A 23,300-nucleotide genomic window follows, 5' to 3' on the forward strand; every position below is an offset into this window, starting at 1 on the left:
GTACTTGGCCACACACATACTTTACAATAATTCACAGACTATTTACAGAATATACAGAATAGTATGGAGGGAGGAAGAGTGAGGAGGTGAGTAGTGTGGAGGTGGAGGGAGAGGGAGAGAGAAGGACATTTTTCTATTAATATTCGGCCCATGGTTTACTTAAAACAAGCATAGGCAAAGCCAATAGGTTTCGCCTTTGTTTTTTCTCTTGCATTCGATTTTACTATTTAACTGAATTATAAATATTAGAAACATGTTATAATATTATTTGTTTTACATTTGATAAACCGTTAATATTTTATCAACATAGTTGTTTATGTTGTGATGAATGTTGAATAAACAACAACATAAACAACTATTATCCGGTTATCACATTTAAAAAAACATTATTAGCAGAGTGATATGAGGAGGAGAGTAGTGGGGGACATTTGTGTTCCGAAGTAAACAATGCAGGGCAGTGACACGCACGAAATATACACAGCACCAACCAGAGACAGGCATTACCAAGGCCTTAATGATGTCAAATACAAAATAGCGTTATGGATATGCCGGCAGAAAACACCTACATATTCAGGAGTATGGAGAAATGACCGCATAAAAATATTTAAACCCACGCCTTTCTAAAGCACATACAGGCTACTGCCCCGAGTAAATTAGTATTCACATCTCCCTCTTTAGAGTCACCACTTGAACTATACTGTCTAATCTCGGCCTGTGATTTAACTGGTTTTGTTATTAATAGCATTCAGGCTGGCTTCTGGCCTTCCTCTTGGTGGTGCAGGCACCTGAGCCCTTCCTTTACAAACATGGGGAAACGGTGTTTTGTATGACTTCCAAAGATTTAGGCAGGTCTAAGTCTAATGATCGTTAGTGCATGGCCAAGGGGGGTGTTTCTCAATATTTGTAACAATGATTTTCTTCTTTAGATCAAAGTCATTTCAAGAGTCGCATCTTATTTTCGGGCTTTATGCCTGCGCCGCAGCTAGCGGGAGCCGGCTTTCTTTTGAATAGACACACTGCCACCTGGCGTACGTTATGTATAAACTCGTCAAAGGTTCCGAAATGTTTCGGTGGGACATCCAGGAACTGCAAACGGACCAAATTGTTGTCGGAGATAACTGCGTTTTTGTTTTAAACGCCTGTGCATTTTTATTTAGTTTCAAATCTATTATTCCCCTATCTCAAACAAAAAGAGCAGCTGAAAATACACTCTGTACGCTTTTATTGCATCGAGATTAGTTCGGTGGGTGTCTGTGAACTAACTACATGCATGCACTTTACCGATGCAACTAAATCTGGAGTATGTACAACCTGGTTAAAATTTAATGTGGTCCCTTCGAAATCGTAGGGCCGGTATTTGCTGCGTAACAACATAAGGCGACCGTTATCCACAAGGACTAACCTTCCTGTGGAAGTCTGCCGTGAATGGATAGTGTTTTCTAAAGCGCGTGTGTATCTGTGTCAGGGACACATAGGGGAGTTTCAGTGGAATTACCAATCACTTAACATAGCGAGTTATGTCTCATTATTGAACCAGTTTAATAAGTTTCCAATGTGCATGTAAGACTTGCAGTTCGTTTTTTAAGTCTATCGTTTTGCGCATAATATTAATACACTGGTTGTCTGACGAGCATCATTGCAAATAGAAGACAGCAGCAAATAAGACAGAGAAGACGGCAGAGAAGAAAGAAGACAGAGAAAATGGCATGCGACAAAGAAGCAAGAAGAAGGGCAGCGAAGAAGACGACAGAGAAGGCGGCATGCGGCGAAGATGAAAGAAGAAGGGCAGCAAAGAAAAAAGACAGAGAAGTAAGCATGCATTGAAGAAGAAAGAAGACGGAAGCGCAGAAAGAAGACAGAGAATATGGTATGAGGCAAAGAAGAAGGACAGGGAAGATGAAGACAGAGAAGACAGCATGTGGCAAAGAAGATGGCAGCAAAGAAAAAAAGACGGAATGCAGAAAGAAAAAAGAAGTACCTTCAGCGTCGTAGCCAGAGAGGAAGGACATTGGCCAGTTTTCAATGAAAAGTGACCATAAGGAGTACTTGGTCCAGAGGCACCCTGATGGCAAAAACTGCTAGAAGACGAAGAAGACAACAGGTAGTGAAACAGGTCGACATGCAGATGATGTGCTTGCTAATTAGAAGCACGTAAAACAGAGCAACCTTGGACTAAGCCAATGGTAAGTTCTGGTAAGTAAGGGCCTGGTTTTAAGCCCCTTTTAAGTTTTATTTATTAACAATAGATTTCGCAAGCAGTGCACAAGCGGGCGTACAGGTAAAACTTAAACAGACGTAGTCAGCCAAAATGGGAATAATAAGATAAAGCATTTGCAAAGGCAATAGGTTTCGCCTGTGCGAGATGTATTGGCTTTGTCAATTTTTTTTATTTTTTTTACATCTTGCAGAGCACCGCTAGCTGGTGTGCAACATGGCTTTAAGCAAAAAAAAAAACAAGCATTGGCAAAGCCAATAGGTCACGCCTATGAGAATTATTGGCTGTGTCAATTTGTTTTTATCCATGTTGTAAAGCAGTATGGCTGCTGTGCGACATGTTTGAGAGCTAGTTACAAAAAACACTTTGACCCGTCAATACTCCACGTCACAGTGTTTTTTTTTTTTAACTTTCATCAATGTTGCACTACAGTGGCTGTACAACATGGCTGAAGTAAAAAAAAGAAAAGAAAATGCACCATAATACGGACAGCGTTGACTGCATAATAGCTCTTTTATTTTCTTTACATTCAGTCATGTTGCATAGCAGTTGTGCTATTGTGCAACATAGCTAAAAAAACAATGACAAAGTCAATCAATTTTGCATAGGCACAACCAATAGATTTTTGTTTTTTTTACTTTCATCGCTTCTATACAACTTAGCTAAAAACTGACAAAGCCAATAGATCTTGCATAGGCAAAACCTACTGTTTTGCCAATGCTTGCTGTTAGAAATGGGGTTTCTGGTTGGCTAGGGTATGCACCTAAGCCAGGCAGAACCCACCCAGTCTAGTCAGGACAAGGGAGTTACACGTCCAAGATAACCCCTGCTCACCCCCTTGGTAACTTGGCACGAGCAGTCAGGCCTAACTCAGAGGCAATGTGTAAAGTGTTTGTACAATACACACAACACACATGGTGCAATAAATACACCACAAAGGAACACAACACCAAGTTAAGTAAAAATAAACTGTATTGCACAAAACATAATTAGACCAAACATAACATGCCAGTAATACCCTGCTACCCAAGCAGTTGTCAGGCCATTACACAATAGTTACTCTGCAGAATCCAGCAGTAGTCACACATATTACACAGGTTACTTATTATTCTGCAACATAAGCAGTGGTCAGGAATCATATTACTAAAGAAGTGCAGTTGTCATAAAAATACCCTAAATGCCTATACCAGGAACATTAGAAAGCATATGCCAAGTCATAAAAACATATTAGCATAGAATGCCCATAAAAGGAACCTCAGCATATATATGTCACATTATATAGAAAACAGGTTAGCAGACCAGTCCGTAATGCCCATACCGGTAACATTGGAAAAGGGTAGTTTAATAAAAGAGTACCTGTCTCTATAATGGAAAAGACAGCTCTAGTGCCTCGAAGTACAACAAGGGAGCTCCTGGCGTTTCTCTGTGCACAACGGGGGCCTCGTGGTGAGGTTGGGGGGAGGTAGGTGGCACGCATTCCCTCCGGTTTTTATATCAGGGCACCTCCTGGGGTCCGCGATCTCTGGGTCCTCACATGGACCACAACTGGCCCTCCAAAGGGGGGCGGGCAAAGCCACCACTATAATTAGGGGCCCAAGAGGGGATCTTGTGGTATGGGGGTCCTACGGCGAGGCAGCTGCCCTGGCTGCAGTCTCCAAAACACAATCAGGGCTCCGGTGGGGCGGGGAGCCTCAGATGAGACTTCCTTCCCCGCCCAATCTCCACAGAATAAACAAGTGGCCAAGTGGGGCGGGGAGCCTCTGAAGAGGCTCCCTCCCCAGCCCGTCCTCCAACGAGGATAGAAGTCTTCCCGGGCCGCAGCAGTGATCAGACCTAAATTAGGTCCTTCTGGTGCCCGAGGGGTGCTCCTCAGAGTGTACCTCGCTCCGGGGGCACTGATAAGAGCGCACTCGCTCCGATTTCCTTTTCTTCATGCCCCTGAGGCTCCAAACAGCGTGTTTCACTCGTGCTTGCTGAAAACAGCCCACCTGGGCTACGGCGGTGATTCTCACGGCAGCAGAGCGCTGTAAAAGCATGGGATAAATAAAAGAAAAACGCTCACAAGGCACTAAATGGCACAAGTGAAAGTGCTCTCAAAGCACTATGGAATAGGTAGTAAGCGCTCTTCCATTCGCTATAGCCAGACAAGGGAAGCACTCCTCATGCTCTTTAAGCAGTTGCAGGGGTCAGAGGCCACAGCACCCTGCCCCTGGGGGACACAGTAAATGGGGCACAGGGCGGCAGGGCCCAGCAGCAGGTCAGCACACAGAGTTTGCAGGCAGTGGCAGTTCCTCCAAGTGACCCAACAGGTCACAGGTCAGCACAGCAGCAGCAGTCCAAGGTGGTTCCTGGTAAGTCCCTCCAGCAGCATTCTGTGTCCAGTTACAGGGAAGTTCGAGTCCAGGGTGTCTCCAAGTTATGGGGAAAAATCCCCTGTACTTATACTCAGTTTTGCAAAGCATTTCCAATGAGGGGGGGGTATCAACCAGTTACAACTGGTTCTAGGAGTGTTCCCTCTCTCCTCCAGCACAGGCTCCAAACATCAGGTGGGGTAAGCAACTCTTTTGTGTGAGGCCAGAGCACAGCCTTTACAGATGCATGTGTGCCCCGCCTCCCCCTTCTCTCAGCCCAGGAAGACCATTCAAAATGTAAATGCACCTCTGTGACACCTCCACCCTCCCTGTTTTCAGGCTGTCTGAGAAGTATGCACAAAGCCCAAATGTCACTCTGCCCAGCCATGGATTGGAGTCAAGCGGCATTTCTGTAATAGTAATAAAAAATCCACTTACACCAGCAAGCAGCATTTCTCACTACCATTACAACCATACCAAACATGCCTACACTACTCCTCATAAATCAGACAATACTCCCTAGACATAAGGCAAGGCATTTCCAATGCATTCCTAAGAGAAGGCAGCGCTCACTGCAATGAAAAACCAAATAGGTTGTTTGTCACTACCAGGACAGACCACACTACTAAACACATGTCCTGCCTTCTACATACATACCACCCTCCTCAGAGGGCTAGCAAGGGCCTAACTTAGGGGTGACTTAAATGTAGTAAAAGGGGAGTTCTGGACCTGGCAAGTAGATTTAGATGTCAGGTCCCTCTGGCAGCAAACTGCTCATGCAGGTCCTGCGCTAGCAGGCCGGAGACAGGTTTGAAAGGCTACTTCAGTGTATTGCCCAAGCAGCGCTGCAGGCCCACTAGTAGCATTTAATTTACAGGCCTTGGGTATAGAGATACCACTGTACAAGGGTCTTACAGGTACATTAAATGTGCTAATCAGGTATAAGCCAATCATACCAAGTTTACAAGGGAGAGCACATGCACTTTAGCACTGATTAGCAGTGACAAAGTGCCCAGAGTCATAACATCAGCCAAAAAGGTTCAGAAAAATTAGAAGGCAAAAAGTTTGGGGAATGACCCTGCTGGTCCAACACTTGTTTCTCAGGAGTCCGTGATGGTGCTCTTAGGTAAATCATTGATATCTAAGCAGCCTCAGGCAGATTATGGTTTTGTTGATGTGTTAAAAACATCGCCCACGGTTTGATAAAGTAGGACTAAAACCACTTTAAACTGGCAAATCAGACAGAAACCAACAGACAGGGACAAGGACAAGGCTGAAGCAAGATGAGAAGGGCGCTTATTTTGGCCTAAACTTAATGCGCACTGCTTAATGCGACCCTCAGAATATTGGTGCCCTGGTCTTGGGCCCAGCTCGCCCATGGTAAAGGCCGGCCCTGATTCTTCCATGTAAGTTACCAGCAAATCAGGGGCTGGAGCTCGAGAGGTGGTAGGAGACAAACCTACTTGAGGGCTGGGGGCCAACAGAGGAGCTTCAGCCTTAGGTTCCAGGATCCCCTGCAGCTGTGATGGTGCTCAAGATAGTGGTGGGGGTCAGGCTGGAGGCAGGCACACCGGTACACTGAATACTAAACACCAGGCCGCAAAGACACACCAGCTCAACCACAACATAAACTTTCCCTGTCCCAACTCACCGCAAACGCACGAGCACAAGGTGCTTAGCTCATTGCTTGATGCATCATGACTGACAATCGTATGAGTTTGTTCGAAATTGGATTATTGTGCCAACAGATTCAGAGTAACTGCACAGAAATCACAAAAAGTGTGAGTAACAACATCAAGGAAGCTTGGAAGTGCAGGAGTGAAAAGAGCTTGTGATGACTGTGGCAAAATGAGGGTTCGTACTCTGTTCTACACAGTGGTCGGAGTGGGTGGGATCGGAGGGGCATGACGTGGCCATACTTTTCTGATTTATGAGAAACCATTCCCCTAATTTTTGTAAAAAGACAAACACCCTGGGACAGTTAATTCCTATATTTTAAATGCTTCAGCTGAAGCGTTATTCAGTGTGTCTCCTGTGCTGTGAAACTGAGGCCGGCAGACAACTAAACAAATCTTTCTGCCAGGGTGTTTGCTTTCCAAAAAGAAATGCAAATGTGCGCAACAGATTAAACTGCAAGTGTATAGGGTAATATGCAAATGTGAACGACACTTGAGAGCTGGTACTGGCTTTAATTGATTGAATCACCTAAAGTTTTGTGGTGACAAAGATTTATTTTTGAGTGGTAGTGCAAACCATTAAAAACTGAGCTTTGAAGTGCATGCTTTTAATTGAAATTCGAATCTACTACCCTTGATGAAGTGTTAAAGGGATAGTTATGTAAAAAAACATTGCATTACGTTCAGTCTGGATATTGCCAAAATCTACATTTTGGAAGAACCGTTTTATCTTAAATCTTTTTGTGCATTTTATAGCAGCCTATATTATACTGTGTGTAATGCAAGTTTAAAAGAATGACTTACATATTCACACAGGCTCTGACCTCCTAGCACTAGAAAATACATGTGACAATTCTCCACTGCATCAACCAAGATTCTGTGGCCCTCCGGTTAGACACGGACCTCTGCAGCGCATTAATTAACAGAGGTTTCATAATATACTATAGTGCAATTCCCAATGAGTAACAACTTTTAAAATTTATTTTTCATTTAAGCTCTGTGCTATTTTATATGTAGCTACATGACGGTGAAAGACCAAAAAAACATACAGAATATTTTTTTTTTAGCCAGACCTTTGACTGCATCCCCATGCTCACTGCACACTGTCTCTTTGCACAGAGTATCACAGTTCCAATACGTTTTTTAATGCACTTCAACCACTTGTTCTACATTTGCACTGGTGGCTGTTTCTACACAGGATTAACACAGGCATACCAATAATATTGCACAAAAAACTCTCTTGACTAAGATTCTATTTAACCTCTACGGGACATATGCATTCCAAAGTCTGCTATGCAAAGAAATTAGTGTATATGGAAAAGAACATTATGGCCCTCATTCTGACATTTGCGGTAAATCCTGCTTACCGCCACGCTGATGGCCGCCAACATACCGCCGCAGTGGCAGATATCCATTCACCATATTATGACACACACACCAATCCGGCAGAATACTGCCACATACACCAGTGATAAAATGGCGGTCCCTAAAACCCATACCGTTACGCCAACAAAACAACGCCCATCACATTATGACCCACGAATCACCACAACGGACATTCAATGGTAGTAAACCATTGGTGGTACATAACGCCATGCTCAGAATGGACACTCATGTACAAAACAACACAACATTGGCCAATACCAAATACACACACCTGACACCCATACACACACCACACCCACACCACTATAAAACACACATCCATATTCCCCACAAACCTTTGTCAACATCAATTGCCACCAGGAGACTGAGAAAAAGAGCACAGAGACAACTAGACACACACACCACTTACACCCATACACCCCTCACACACTCCACATCACACATCACACCACATTACCCAACACACCCTCACCAACACACATCACACAACACCCATGGCACCACAAAGGCACCCCCGTTTCACTGAGGAGGAGTTAAGGGTCATGGTGGAGGAAATTGTCAGGGTAGAGCCACAGCTCTTTGGAGCACAGGTACAGCAGATATCCATTGCAAGGAAGATGGAGCTATGGCAGAGAATCGTGGACAGGGTCAAAGCCATGGGACAGCACCCAAGAACAAGGGACTACATCAGGAAGAGGGGGAACGACCTACGGGAGAAGGTACATTCCATTGCAGCAAGGCACCAGCTCGCCATACAGAGGACTGGTGCTGGACCCCTAACTCCTCCCCCACAGCTCACAGCATAGGAGGAGCAGCAAGTACTGGCATTACTGCATCCTAAGGACTCGCTGGAGTAAACGGAGGGCTGGAAACTGGTAAGTCAACATTTACTACCTATCACCCCCCCAAAAAAAAATGCATGCCATCTCACACCCTCACCCTCACTCACATCACTCCACTCCAATCCACACACTGCACCTACACATCTCACTAACCCCAATGCCAAGCCCTGCATGCTATACCAATGCATGGACACCCCTCCCAACCCTGCATGGACACCCATCACTAAAGCATGCACAGCATAGCAAAACTAACAATCCCAGAATACATCACCATACACAAGCAAAAGCTGGCAGGGCAACACCAACCATAGAGGGGAAGCTGGTGATGTATAAATGTCATACACTTGAAGCATATCACTTACATCCCCACAGGTATCCCAGCCAATGTCAGTGGAGAGGAGGTACCACCACTATCCAGTCCCCCAACAGAGGAGGACCCACTGATGACAGTAACTCTGGACTTCTGGATCTGGAGGAACTACCTGTCCCATCAGGGACCACTGGACAGCTGGTCACCCAAACACAATCACAGACCACCACAGAGCCTCCCCCATCAGGATCCAACACCACAGCACCCACCCAATGTAGCCAAACCTCTGTCCCCAGGATACATCAGTCAGCAGTGTGCCCACCTGTACAGGGACCCCAGGCCACACCTCGCCCCCAAGACAATCAGGGACCTGGGGTCAGTGGCAGTGGGCACACCGTTCAGGGGACAGGGGCACAGGCCAACAGGGAAACAGGGAGGACTGCTGTGTGCCAGGGGGAGGAAAGGACCAGGGAACCAACTCTCCAGGAGGCACTCTCCGAGATCCTGGGAGCCTACCAACATTCCCAGGACACGATGGGCCAGATCCTAGACAACGTGCAGGAGAACAGGCGGCTGCAGGAGGGACAGTATCAGTGGACCAGGGAGGACTTGCAGGCCATTAACACCACCCTGATCTCCATAGCAGGGGTGCTGCCACACATGGCCAACATCATGAGGGAGGCAACAGCACACCAGCGGGCCCCTACCACTAGCCAGTCCATTGTGCAGCCCCCTACTTCCGTTGCCGCTAGTGACCAGGAGACCCCACCACAAAACCCACAGGCAATGAGCACCCCTCCCCTGCAGAAGGTGAACCACCCTGCAAACGTTCCCTGTTTACCAGACAGAAGCCAGAGACACTTGCCAAGACCACCGCCAGGAAATGAGACTCTCCTGATTGTCCCCCTTGTGTCCCACTCAGTCACCTTGTCCACCTTGAACTGCCATTGCTCCCCTTCTCATGGCCGCTTGAACACTGCACCTGTGCTAAAAACAGACTGGCACAATTTACTGGACTTTCCTCCATCATCACCCCATTCCATTGCACTTTCCTCTCAATTTCTTAGCAATACAATAAACACCCTTGGAAAAATCTCGACTACTAGTATTTCATGTATTGAAAATTTGTATTGATGGAAACAGCTACATCCATTGCAAATGAACTGTACATAGTGAGACCATAGAAAGAATGACCTGTAGCTGGCTGTAGAGATCACGTCAGGACATTGTTGTCATGTCACCAATAACTGTAAAATGATAATCCATAGGTGACAGTAAGTAGAAGTAAAAAGTGGGTACACAGAACGCACCAATAGTCATAGAAATGTGAAATTGCATTGTCTCACCTGTGTGTCATTGGAAGTACTGACGGATAACTGATGTTCTGTTGTCCACATCCTCATCCTCTCCCTCCTCATCCTCACTGTCCTCAGGGTCCACTGCTGCCACAGGGGCATCTCCACTCTCCTCCTCCTGCAGAAAAGGTACATGGCGTCTGAGGGCCAGGTTGTGCAACATGCAGCATGCCACTACTATCTGGCTGACCTTCTCGGGTTAGTACAACAGGGATCCACCTGTCAGATGGAGGCACCTGAACCTGGCCTTCAGGAGGCCGAAGGTCTTCTCAATGATCCTTCTGGTTCACACATGTGCCTCATTATAACGTTCTTCAGCTCTTGTCCTTGCATTCCTCACAGGGATCAGCAGCCACGATAGGTTTGGGTAGCCAGAGTCACCTGCAGGTATTTGGGGGACAACATTTAGCCACACACTATCCTATTAGGTTAACATCAGAGACATACACTAAAAAACACCGGGTGGGGACCAAGGCACACATAAGCCACACCCTGTGTCTCTGTAGTTGGCCCATCATGTTTGGGATGCTGCTATTCATCAGGACAAAGGCATCATGCACCAACCTAGGATATTTAGCATTGATGTGGGAGATGTACTGGTCCGCCAGGCACACCATCTGCACATTTGGGGAGTGGATACTTTTACGATTTCTGTACACCTGTTCATTATGGCGGGGGGGACAAAATACAGTATGTGTCCCATCAATCACACCAATAATATTAGGGATATGTCTCATTGCATAGAATCTGGCCTTCACTGTGGCCAAATCTTCCAACTGGGGGAAAGCAATGTAGCTGCACATGTGTTTTACCGGGGCAGACAAGACTCTTGCCAGCACGATTGAGAACATTGGCTATGACATTCCTGCTGCCAAGCCCACTGTCACTTGGAAAGAACAAGTTGTCAAGAAATGGAACACTAACAGAACTTGCACATGAGGGGGGGTCCCAGTGGGATGACGGATAGCTGATATCAGGTCAGGCTCCAACTGGGCACACAGCTCTGTGACTGTGATTGTGGCACTGTCCAGTCTATAGGTGAGTATAATGTGCCTGTCCTCCAGTGTAGCTAAGTCCACCAGGGGTCAGTACATGGGGGTATGTCTCTGTCTACTATTCATCCACAGTGGTAGGTATCTAAGGGACACAAGAGTGAGTAGGCTGTCACAATTAAACCACAACTAAACCACAACAGCAGTCCACATCATGCAATTACGTATTGGGACAGTGTACATTTCTAAGTATATGCCTATTTATCCTGTGACGCAGCAATTATCGATAGGCCTGTTCACCCACCCTGAAATGGCGACCGCCTGTCCTGTGTGGACGGAGAGGTGGAAGTGAGGAAATTCCGCCGACGTTGGGCGTCGTGGCGGTAGGCGGTCGTGAACCGCCATGTAATTCCTCATTTGATAATATTGGGCCCTATGGAGTACAGTGGCCAATTGGGATCTATGCCGGCAGTGACAGCCATTTTCTAAATCATTCCTCACTTGTTTCATGACCTTCAACAGGAGAAGACCTACACTGCATGTGCTGCTGTTACCTGTGTCTGGAACCTACCATCGCCCTTGTGACCGGGGAAAGGGCCCTGCCTTCACTTGGGAGGAGTTGGAGCGACTGGTGGATGGGGTCCTACCTGATTATGGACTGCTGTATGGGCCTCCAGACCAACAGGTGAGTACACTTTAGCCACGATGCATGTGGCAAGGATGCATGGAGATGTGTGAGAAGGCATTGTATAAGGGAGGGATTATCTGTTGGTGGTGAACATGTAGGGGCATATTTATACTCCGTTTGCGCCGAATTCGCGTCGTTTTTTTCGACGCAAATTCGACGCAAAACTAACTCCATATTTATACTTTGGCGTTAGACGCGTCTAGCGCCAAAGTTCATGGAGTTAGCGTCATTTTTTGGCGTGAACACCTTCCTTGCGTTAATGAGATGCAAGGTAGGCGTTCCCATCTTAAAAAATGACTCCCAGGCATGTGTGTGGTATTTATACTCCCGGGCGTGACGCCCGGGAGTGGGCGGGGCAAAAAACCCCGCATTTGCGCCTCTTTTTAACGCCTGGGTCAGGGCAGGCGTTAAGGGACCTGTGGGCTCAGAATGAGCCCAGAGGTGTCCTCCCCTGCCCCCAGGGACACCCCCTGCCACCCTAGCCCACCCCAGGAGGACACCCAAGGATGGAGGGACCCATCCCAGGGAAGAAAAGGTAAGTTGTGGTAAGTATTTTTTAATTTTTTTTTGTGGCATAGGGGGGCCTGATTTGTGCCCCCCTACATGCCACTATGCCCAATGACCATGCCCAGGGGACATAAGTCACCTGGGCATGGCCATTGGGCAAGGGGGCATGACTCCTGTCTTTGCTAAGACAGGAGTCATGTTAATGGCGTCTGGGCGCCCAAAAAAAATGGCGCAAATCGGGTTAAGACGATTTTTTTGCCTCAGCCTGACTTGCCCCATTTTGGGACACCCAAACGCCATTTTTCCCTACGCCGGCGCTGCCTGGTGTACGTCGTTTTTTTTTCACGCACACCTGGCAGTGCCGGTCGGCTAACGCCGGCTAACGCCATTCAATAAATACGGCGCCCGCATGGTGCTTCAGAATGGCGTTAGCCGGCGCTAATTTTTTTGGCGCAAAACTGCGTTAGCGCAGTTTTGCGTCAAAAAGTATAAATATGGCCCGTAGTGGGCTGGGCAATGTGTGTGCCAATGGTGATGGAAACTGGTATGGTGGGCAATGTGTGTGACAGGCTGGACTGTTAGTTTAGTGGTGTTCTCCTGTCTTTATTGCCTCTGCAGGTCAGCGCCCATCAAAAGAAGGGAGTATGGCGTGCCATCCCCAAGGAGGTGGGGACCTTGGGGGTCTTTGGCAGGGGGAGCACCCACTGTCGGAAATGGTTGGAGGACCTGAGACGCTGGGCAAGGAGGTGAGTACAGTGGGTTTCATTACATATTGTGGCTGGTGGGGTGGTATCCGGGTGGTGGTTGTGTTTTAGTGGGTGCCCCTAAGGCCAAGCTAGACATTCAGAGTGTGGGTCCTCTGAAGGGTAATGGTTACATGGCAAATACAGGTAAACTAGCTTGTTAGTAGTCACTTTCAGGTAGAGCATCGTGGGTCCCAGGTATGCTCAGTTGGCGGTGTGTTCTCCTCATCATGCCTCGGTGACTAGCTATATCACTGGTAGTGCACTGCATATTGCGTAGGCCTGTTCCCTGTGTGTGAGAGTGCTGTGTACGTCAATAATGGTGTTGGTGCAGTCATTGACCCAGTGTAACCTTTGTCTCTCTCCCCTCCTTTCTTGTTTTGTCATCCTGTCCTTATGTGCATTAGCATCATCTGGAAGAGGAGCAGGGGCACCGGTGACAGAGGGAGCTGCATCCCACATGACCCTGGAGGCAGAGTTCACCGACACTGAGGGAACCAGTGGTACGGAGGGCGAGGGGAACACCAGGGCGGAGACTGGAGGAGACAACACAGACTTTGATACCTCCTCTGATGGGAGCTCACTGGTGGGGGCGGACACCTTTGTGACCACACCAGCTGCAGGTACAGCCGCCATCCCCATACCAGCACTGCCCTCCCAGTAGCCCTTCAGCGAGTTACCTGTGGTCGCTCACCGAGGAGGGTGGGCATCTCCTTCGCCCCATGCACCTTAGGCCCTGCCCCAGTGAGCCCTGCTGCCCTGAGTGAGGAGGCGATTGACCTCTTGAGATCCATCTCTGTAGTGCAGTCAACCATTGTGAATGCCATCCAGGGGCTGGCATCCCAGATGCAGCAATGAAATGCATTCCTGGAGGGCATTCACTGTGGATTGGCGGCCCAACAGAGATCGATTCAGGCTCTGGCCTCCTCTCTGATGGCAGCCATTGTCCCTGTTTCTACCGTCCCCCCTCCAACTACCACTTCCCAGTCCCACTCCCCTCAACCCCAACCCATGCCAGGCACACATACAGATGAGCATGCACACAAGGCAACACACAAGAGTGGCACAGGCAAACACAAGCACCACACTTCATCCCACAGGCACTCACACAAACACCATACAGTTGCAGACACGACAACATCCATAGCCTCCACTGTCTCCCCCTCCTCCTCCTCCACCGCCCTCCCAGTCACACCCACACTCACACCTGCATGCATGCCATCTACATCCACTATCAGCATCACCACACCAAGCAGGACACACACCTCACTGGCTGACACCTCCACAACAATCATGCACGCGTTCCCTGTGTCCTCTCCCAACGTGTCTGTCCCCCCTCCTAAAGGACACAAACACAAGCATTCACACACCCAACAGCCACCCACCTCACATCAGCATACAGCCCATGCAACTGCACCCAAGTCCAGCAGACATACACCTCCAACAACCACTCCCTCATCCTCCACTCCCATTAATCCTCCCTCCTCCCACCCCAACGTCCTTAAAAAAGCTTTTCCTTTCCCAAATTTACCTCTTCCCTACCCCTCCAACCGTCCTGCACGTATGGGCAGGGTACCACGTACACAGCCCAGCACCTCAGCCAAACAGTCATTGGGGACAGTGGTAGCACCACCTACTTGTGGTGGTGAGGATACCAGACCTACAACACAGAAGGGGAAGGAGCCAGCACCAACAGGGAAGAAGGGGAAGGGGCCTGCACCACGAGGCAAGAGTGTGAAGGGGCCTGCACCACCTGTGAAGAAGGGGAAGGGGCCTGCACCAGCTGTGAAGAAGGGGAAGGAGCTTGCGCCACCAGGCAGAGAGGGGAAGAGCCCACCCACCCCTGCCAGGAAGGGTAAAGGATCCACGATCCAGGGCCAGAAGGTGACGAGGCACTCTACACCAGCGGAAGCTGTCAGGCTAACACCGCCACACCACCAGCTGTCACGGGGCCCTCACTGCCAGCTGTGGAAGTGCAGCCATCAGGAAGTGCAGGGGCTGCCCAGGAGGCTCCTCCAACCACCACCACAATACAGCCATCGGACAGTGCAGGGGCTGCCCAGGAGGTTTGTGTGGTAGATTTTGCTATGCTAATACATTGTCATTACTCCAGCATTATGTTCCATGTCGTATTATGCCGTATGTGGTGTGCCATTGGTTTACATGTGCAGCTGGTTGTGTGTGTCGGGTGTGTGTTGTGCGTGTGTGTGTGTCACTCTTGTTTTCCTCCCACCCTCCATGATGTGCTAGGCAGCTGTACTCACCGTCGTCGTCTTCGCCGGCGTTGGTGTTCCAGGTGGAGCATGACGTAGAAGATCATCGGGAAGACTTGCAGTTCGGGTTCCATGGCGGCGTGGTTCTTCCCTGTGTCTCCAATGGTGAGTCCTTTCACTTCTGAGCTCTGTTTCCGCCAGGCTTTTGTTGGCGTTGGTACTGCCCCAGAAAAGGTGGGGACTTTGTCTCCCACCTGGCTGTTGACGGCTACCGCCGTGGTGACTGTTGTTTCCGCCGTGGCGGTTGGTGTGGTACATTGGCTGTCTATGGGAGTTATCACCACCATGGTCATAATTTGGCGGTACTTACTGCCAGCCTGTTGGTGGTATTACCGCCACTTTATCACTTACCGCTAGGGTCGTAATGAGGGCCTATATGCCCAAAACTAGCCAGTTTAATAGAGTTGAGAAGCCGTGACAAAAAAATAACACCTTTCCTCGTTTCATGTAGCATAACCACCGGCTTTCATTTCCTTTCATACATTGTAGCTTCAGCCTATTTTTGTTAATAAGTTGTAATCCATTGAAAAAAATACTCTTTTGGACAATGTTGAACACGTAAAATGACACATCTCTAAGTACCGCTGACTCCAAGCACTAATCCTCTCAACGGCTCGTGCACTTCAGAAGGGGATCTTAGCACATGAAGCTTAGCGGGCTTATAAAAGTGCTGCTGGGGCCAGACGGAGGAATGTATAGCATATTTAATATGCGGACTGTGCACTTTGAGTGATTTCAGAGGGATCTGGGATAAGAATGGGGGTCCAAAGTTGTACATGATAAGTTACTTTCATTTTCTTCCACGTCTTCAGTCCAGAAAGGGCCCTTCCAGGTTCTTATGTGAACACTTCACTAGTAACAAGAAACAAATACAAGCATTGGCAAATCCAGTAGGTCTTGTTCACTCAAGATCTATTGACTTTGTCAGTGTTTTTTTCTATCCATGTTGCACAACAGCATGGCTGCTGTGCAGCACGGTTGAAAGTAAAAAGGGAAAATGTTTTATGAAGTGGCCAGCACTGAAGGTGTCATAGTACTTTTTATAAAGTCACGTTCAACCATGCTGCACAACAGTCGTGCTGCTGTACAACATGGCCAAAACATCACTGACAAAGTCATTAGATCCTGGATAGGCATGCCCTATTTGCTTTGCAAATGTTTGTCTAATTCTAGCTGTTGCCCCAACTCCTATAACACTTTATAGAGCCTATCCCGATTATGTATATGCTCAATCTATGAGAGTCACATGGAGATTGGTCACGTTGAAGGCCCCACTTTACCAGTCATAATTTGTGTGTGTGTGTGTGTGTGAACACTGGGCCAGGAAGGTGGAGTCACTAGACTGTGCAACTGAAGGAGTTGGAGTGAAAGTGTGGCCCTGGCATAATAATGGTTATGCATAGTATATTTTGGAAATTCTTTATCTAATCATATTTCTTTGTTATTCTGTAAGCATCAGTGACATAACTGTGGCCTCCTCTGGCATACTTGTTGCCCCCAGGCATAATACTGGTCCGAAATATTTTCACCATCCCTGGCATAACCCTTGCATTATTGGCATGTTATAGGCCTTGTTTACATTTTGGAGTGCCTCCATGCATGAGATGGTATTACCTTTTCTGTAAAGGCAAAATGTATGTATGTGAGGCGTCTGTACAGGTACTTGATGGAAATTACAAGCTGATGTTAAGGGACCACTTATTTTCTAAAAATAAAACACTAGAATTTAGAAGAAAAATGATATATGTATATATATATATATATATATATATTTGTATAAAAGGACATTTATCTTTGGAGAATAATTAAGGGTTATTTTTTTACTCAAAATGGAAGTATAGGTTTGATAGAAAAGCAGGTCTGCATCCATCTAACCGACTTTTGAAGGCTAAATGTTTGCATTTTTAGAAACATAGTTAAAGATAATATTTGATTTGTGCTGGGTTGGAGATCCTTTGTGCTATAGGAAACTTGATGCAATGGTTCTTCTTTCATTAGTCATGTGGAGACAATTCTTTGTTTATATAGCTTTAGACATTATGGTTAATAACTCCAGTTTATGCTGGTAATAGTCTCTACTGCATTGGGTGTTAAAAGATGTGCACAACAGTAACATTTATTAGTAGATCTGGATGTTTTTCTTTGATTGGACGCATATATTATTCTAAACAGCCGCTTTTGATATAGATGATTATGTAAACCAGTAATCTCCAGTAATCAGGGTCATGCTAAGAGTGCTGCTTATTGCTGGAATTGTTTTGTTGCCCAATGTCTTTGATTTACATGGGCCAGGAGTATAACCGAGGCCTAGAGGGTGGCCCTTATACACCTATGCAGTGATTGCAATCAGTAATAAACAGTACTTGTTGCTGCCTTGCTGCATTCTGGTGTGTGCATTGCCCTCAGAAGAAAGCAACAGAGTTGCAACAATTTTGATTTTTTGTTGGCTAGTCAAAAAAAGCATTCCTGTAATTCTTTCTGTCCCCAGGCATGCAATACTGAAACAAAAAAACAGTGAGCTAGAGGGGAAAACCTAACAGTGGAACAGAAAGAGTACACACATTACAGAGACACTGATAAAGTAGGGAGAGAGAAGGAGGATGTCAAGGCTCAGCTGTGTATAGCACACTCAATCAAGAGAGATTGAAGAACAAAGTAAATAAGAGACAAGAGAAAGAAAGAGGTTATAAAGCTGGTTGGAAGAAAGTTGAGCTAGAGAGACAAGTCAGAGACCAGAAGCGAGAAATGGGAGAGACGAACAGCGGAAGATATAGAAGGACACCACAGACAGACAAATGTATGAGAGAGAAATGTTAAGAAATAGAAACTGAAACCAAGGCTTGCCTGCAAAATTCACTGAGCGTGTGCAACTCCGACAAAGCTTGCTTCTAATACTAGAAATAAATAAAATAAGGAGGGATCCGGCAGCAGGAGTAGGTGAGAAATAGTACCTCAGTCACATTGGGAGCAACGGATGGGCACAGAATTACCTTCAATTAATCTATGCTTGGTCGCTGCTCCGTAGAAGTGACCGCAAATTACATTACGTCTGACCTGGCCGGTTAAGGAGGCTGTAAAGAAGACTGATGGGAAGCCCTCAAATGGTAAGCGACACGCCGCCCCAAGCACATTACCGTACACAACAGAGTCTCACAGGTGAGACGCATGGGCAAGTGCATGCTCTCACAGGCTTGACCCTAAAAAAGTGCTATGGGAGGAGCGGCAGGCACAGAGAGTGGGAGAGAGAAAGAAATAGTACCTCAATCATGTCCAAAGCAGCCAAGGGGCACTGATTAAGACTGAATAAGCTGTGCTTGGTCCCTGCTCTACAGAAATGATCAGAAGTGATGTTGGGCCAGCGCTGGCCAATTAAGCAGTCAGCAAAGAAGAGGGACACAGAAGCCATCAAATGGCAAGTCATGGGGAGGCTTCCAGCCCTTTTTGTCAACAATAGAGTCTCGCAAGCGCGAGTCTCGCAAGCGAGGCACATGCTCTTGCAGGCTCAATCCTAAAAAACGCTATGAAACAACTAGCACTGACTGAATCGTAGCACTTTTTTTACCTTTAAACAATGGTGCACAGCAGGCCACGCTGCTTTGCAATATGTCTAAAAGCAATGCAGGTCTGGAGGAACTAAGCAACACAAGGCAGGAGGGTGTGTGTGTGTGCAACAATGGAAAGCAGCATAATGGCCTAATTGCTGGTCTTTCTCATAATGCATTTCATGCAGAAATATATATTATTGGAGGGCTTTTCGTGAGCACAAATTACATTACAGCCAATTGCATTAAAACAGCTGGCTAATGATGTCCCAATCACGATCAAGCTTGCTGACAAAGGCTGGGCTACTGATATCCTACCCAAATATATGTACACAGATGAGTGTTTGAAGTTACTTAATGATCCCATAACTATAAACGGTTGGCAAAAGATCCCACCTCAGAAATTCAGGAAGAGATTGAGGGCCAGATGTATCAAACATTTTTGCATTCGCAAACGGTGCGAATCGCAAAATTCAGCTGTTTGCAAATGCAAAAATGCCTTTCAGGATTTATGAAAGGCATTCGCAGTGCAATTCCAAGGCATCGCTAAAATAGCGGTTCCCTGAAATTGTGACTCCATTTAGGGAATTCCAAATTGCGATTCTCTAAATAGGAAATTGCAAATAGTGAAGTACTATTTGCGATTTCCAAAGCACATGTATCAAGCCTTTCCTAAATGCAAATTGGGCATTTAGGAATTACAATTACCACCAAATCCAATGTGGTGGTAAGCATGTGCAAATTTCAAAAATGCATTGTAAATGCATTTTTAAAAATGACATCTAGCGCACAGGGCTTCACTTGTCCACAAATATTTTTTGGGGTGCATCTAACGGGGCCCCAGCACCCTGGGGTTTGCATTACCTAATTTGTGAATTCCTAAGAGGAATTTGCAAATTCAGAAATGCAAAACCATTCACACCTATGGGCCTAAAGGCCCGTAGGGATGAATGGAGTCCCATTCCCTAATTGCAATTCGGTAATAGCGATTGAGAATTTTAAGAAAAATTCACTATTTAAGAAATGCAAACCGGAAGCTTGATACATCTGGCCCTGAATTCCTAATGTCCGGAGGCATAGAAAATGACTGGACCACCAAACACGAATCAGAATTCTTGATTCAAAAAGAGTCTGAGGTTCCTTACTTTTACATCCTCCTGAAAGTCGATCAGAATAGGTTTACACCACCTGGGAGAACTATTGTTTCAGGAATTGGCAAGATGCCTACATTCCTACAGGACACTAAGGATATTCTAAATCTTCTGAAGATCCTTCTTTTTGATAGTGAAAATGAGATTCTAAACAGCCGAGACACATGATAAAATCTTGAGTGAAACGAAAAGGACATCCATAACACCGAGAGCATACATACTTGACCTTTCACACTTGGCACCCATTCAAAATTTCTTTGAGTGTGAAGAGGAGTTTTTCAGCAATCAGGTGTTTTCTTTTCGATAGTTTATTCCTTGCCAATTTGGCCTTTTCTTGTGACCAACAGTCCTAGCCAATTCTCAGTCAACAGGTGGTTCATCATCTGGCGGTATTCAGATTTTGCTGTTTTTTATGGCATTGATAAGCACTTGATTGGAGATACATTGTTTGGCAAGTAGTCAGTCTGGACAGAGATGTAATCTGTGCACTAGGGATCTCTTTATATGGTAGATGGACTTGATAGCACTGACGAAGTCATAGGGATATCCCTAGATGACGAAACGTGTTGGCTGAGAATTGGCTGGGACTGTTGGTTCAAGAAGAAGCCAAATTGGACAGGAATAAACTTCTGAAAATAAAACACCAGATTGCTTAAAGACTGTATATTGTTTTGGCGTGTGACTTAAATTGTATAAAGAAGAAAGTGAGTTAGGTCATCCTGAAATGGAAATGACTTTGTCCGATTGCATTGTGAAAATTACACAGAGAGCATTATGTCCATGTTCCTTAGTCTAGGAGTGATCTTTATGGTCTTCAGCTTCTTGCAGAACTTGAGAAGTGAAGAGGAGACTCTGATGTGCTGTGGCAGGTCATTCTATGCTTTGGGGACAATGTAAGAGAAAGCGCATCTGCCAGTTCTGTTCTTATGTATGCAGGTACTTGAGCTATTGAGAGTTTTGTAGATTGGAAGTGTCTAGTGGTGTGATGGGAGTGTATGCTGCTATTGAGATATGCAAAGCCTATGTTGTGTAATGCTTTGAATGTGTGTATAAGAAGTTTGAATTGAGTTAGCTTGTGTATGGGGAGCAAGTGCAATGCTTTGAAGGCAGGGGAGATGTGGGTGCATGAGGTAGATTGAGGTAGAGTCTTGCTGCAGTGTACTGGATGGCTTGGTGTCTGTTCAGGAGTTGTTTGGTGCACTCTATGTAAAGTGTGTTGCCATATTGGAGACTGCTGGTAACCAAGGCCTGTGTTAATGTTTTCCTGGTGTTTTCCAGAAGTCACTCAAAGAGTTTTCATAGCATCTCTGTCGTGAAGCTACTTTAGCTTTTACACAGGCACGTTATCTTAGCCTAGGCCTGCAGCTTGTGCCCTTTCACTCTAAGGCATGCCTTTTAATTTCTCTATATTTTTTTAGCTAAAGCCTTCTTTTAGTGGAGATGTTTTTATTATTTTATCAGCTCGTCCTTTACACATACTTCCGTTATTCTTTTCTCTGCACGACATTCTCGTGCCGTGCTCTATCCAAAGTTGTACATGATAAGTTACAAATTATTGTTGGTACAAATCATTCACAACACTCGGCTGACACTTCCATAAAAAGGAAGAGAAAGCACCTCAACAGAAACAACGATTTAAAAAGGAAAAGGTGGCAGCTATTTTGGCCCGAAATGCCATGCATGATGAGAGCTTTAATGAAGAACAGGAGGTGTGCACTGACTATGCTAGATAGCGCAGCAGAGGTCATAATAGTTAGTCAGAATCTTCAAGGGCTTCTGGATGCGACAGCAACGAACAACTATATAGAAGTTGAAACTGCAAACACGTGCCACCCCGACGGAGTTTACAAGTTGAAATTGGAACTCAAAGGAGAAATTGAGCACATAATTAAAGTAATATTCTGGGAAAAATTGACACCATCTTATGATATCCTATTGACAGAAACAGATCTGCCTCCGGAATTTGCCCGCAATCTTCTGTTGGAGAAGAAGGTATTATGCCTTCTTTCTTGCCTCTCTTTCCTCAGGAATTAGGGGAAGCTTATGTAATAAATTGGGCACTGGCACAAGCCCTTGCGCTGTATCGCAATCATGTGGGGTGGGATAGAGACTCTCAATACCACATAATACCTATTAGATCACAACCACAGCAACAGAATTTGCCCGTAATCTTCTGTTTGGAGAAGAAGGCATTATGCCTTCTTTCTCGCCGCTCTTGCCTAGGGAATTAGGGAAAGCTTATGTCATAGAATTGGCATTGGCACAAGCCCCTGCGTTGTATCGCAATCATGTGGGGTGGGATAGATACTCTTCATACCACATAACACCTATTAGATCACAACCATAGTATCAGCCTCACTATCCCAATAAACATGAGGCTAACGCTCCTGTGAAAGAAATACTCTCTCAACTTGAGTACCAGGGTGTAATTGAGTCATGCGTATCACCTATAAACAACCCTTTGTTTCCTGTAGCTAAGCCAGACCATTCTTATAGCATAGTCTTAAATTACAGACACTTAAATAGTCATACACATTTGCTATACAAAATGCACACAGCACAGCATTGATTAACAATTTAGTGTGCAGAAAATCAAAAACGACCCTAGATATCTCCAACAGGTTTTTCTGCCATAATATAGCAACTGAAAGCAGGGATTTAATAGCATTTAGCGCTTTAGACTTGCAAAGAAAATTTTGTATACTCCATAAGTGGAATTATAACAGTCCTGGCCTGTTCTCAGCATGTGTAACATCCATTTTACATGAAATTAATCCTGAGGCATTATCCTATGTAGATGATATCTACCTTACGGATGCTGATCTCTTCGAACATTTAAAACGGGTATCCTGCATTGTACTGGGATTTGCTGAAATATGCTATAAATTCTATTTCGAGAAAACAGTTTCCTGTTTTTGGGATACAAGTTATCTAATGAAGGAAAGAGCCTGGTGCCCCACTTTCTAAAAAAAACTGCAATATTACAGCCACCACATGCCATTAAAAAGCTGCAATCAATATTGGGCTTTTTCAACTTTGGCAGAACTTACATTCCAGACTTTGCACAATGCATAAAACCATTGTATGATTCACTACACCTCGACATTTCAAGTAAATTTTGGACAGTACACACACGCATTCTAAGAGCATTGCAGCAGGACATGCTTGAAGCAAAACACTTACACGTGATAACAAAACAGATTTGGTCATCAGATTAATTGCTTGGGCCATCGGATTCACCTATGTAACATTTTATGAAGGTGATACTA

This window comes from Pleurodeles waltl, chromosome 6 (assembly GCF_031143425.1).
Source record: "Pleurodeles waltl isolate 20211129_DDA chromosome 6, aPleWal1.hap1.20221129, whole genome shotgun sequence".
Lineage (NCBI taxonomy): Eukaryota > Metazoa > Chordata > Amphibia > Caudata > Salamandridae > Pleurodeles > Pleurodeles waltl.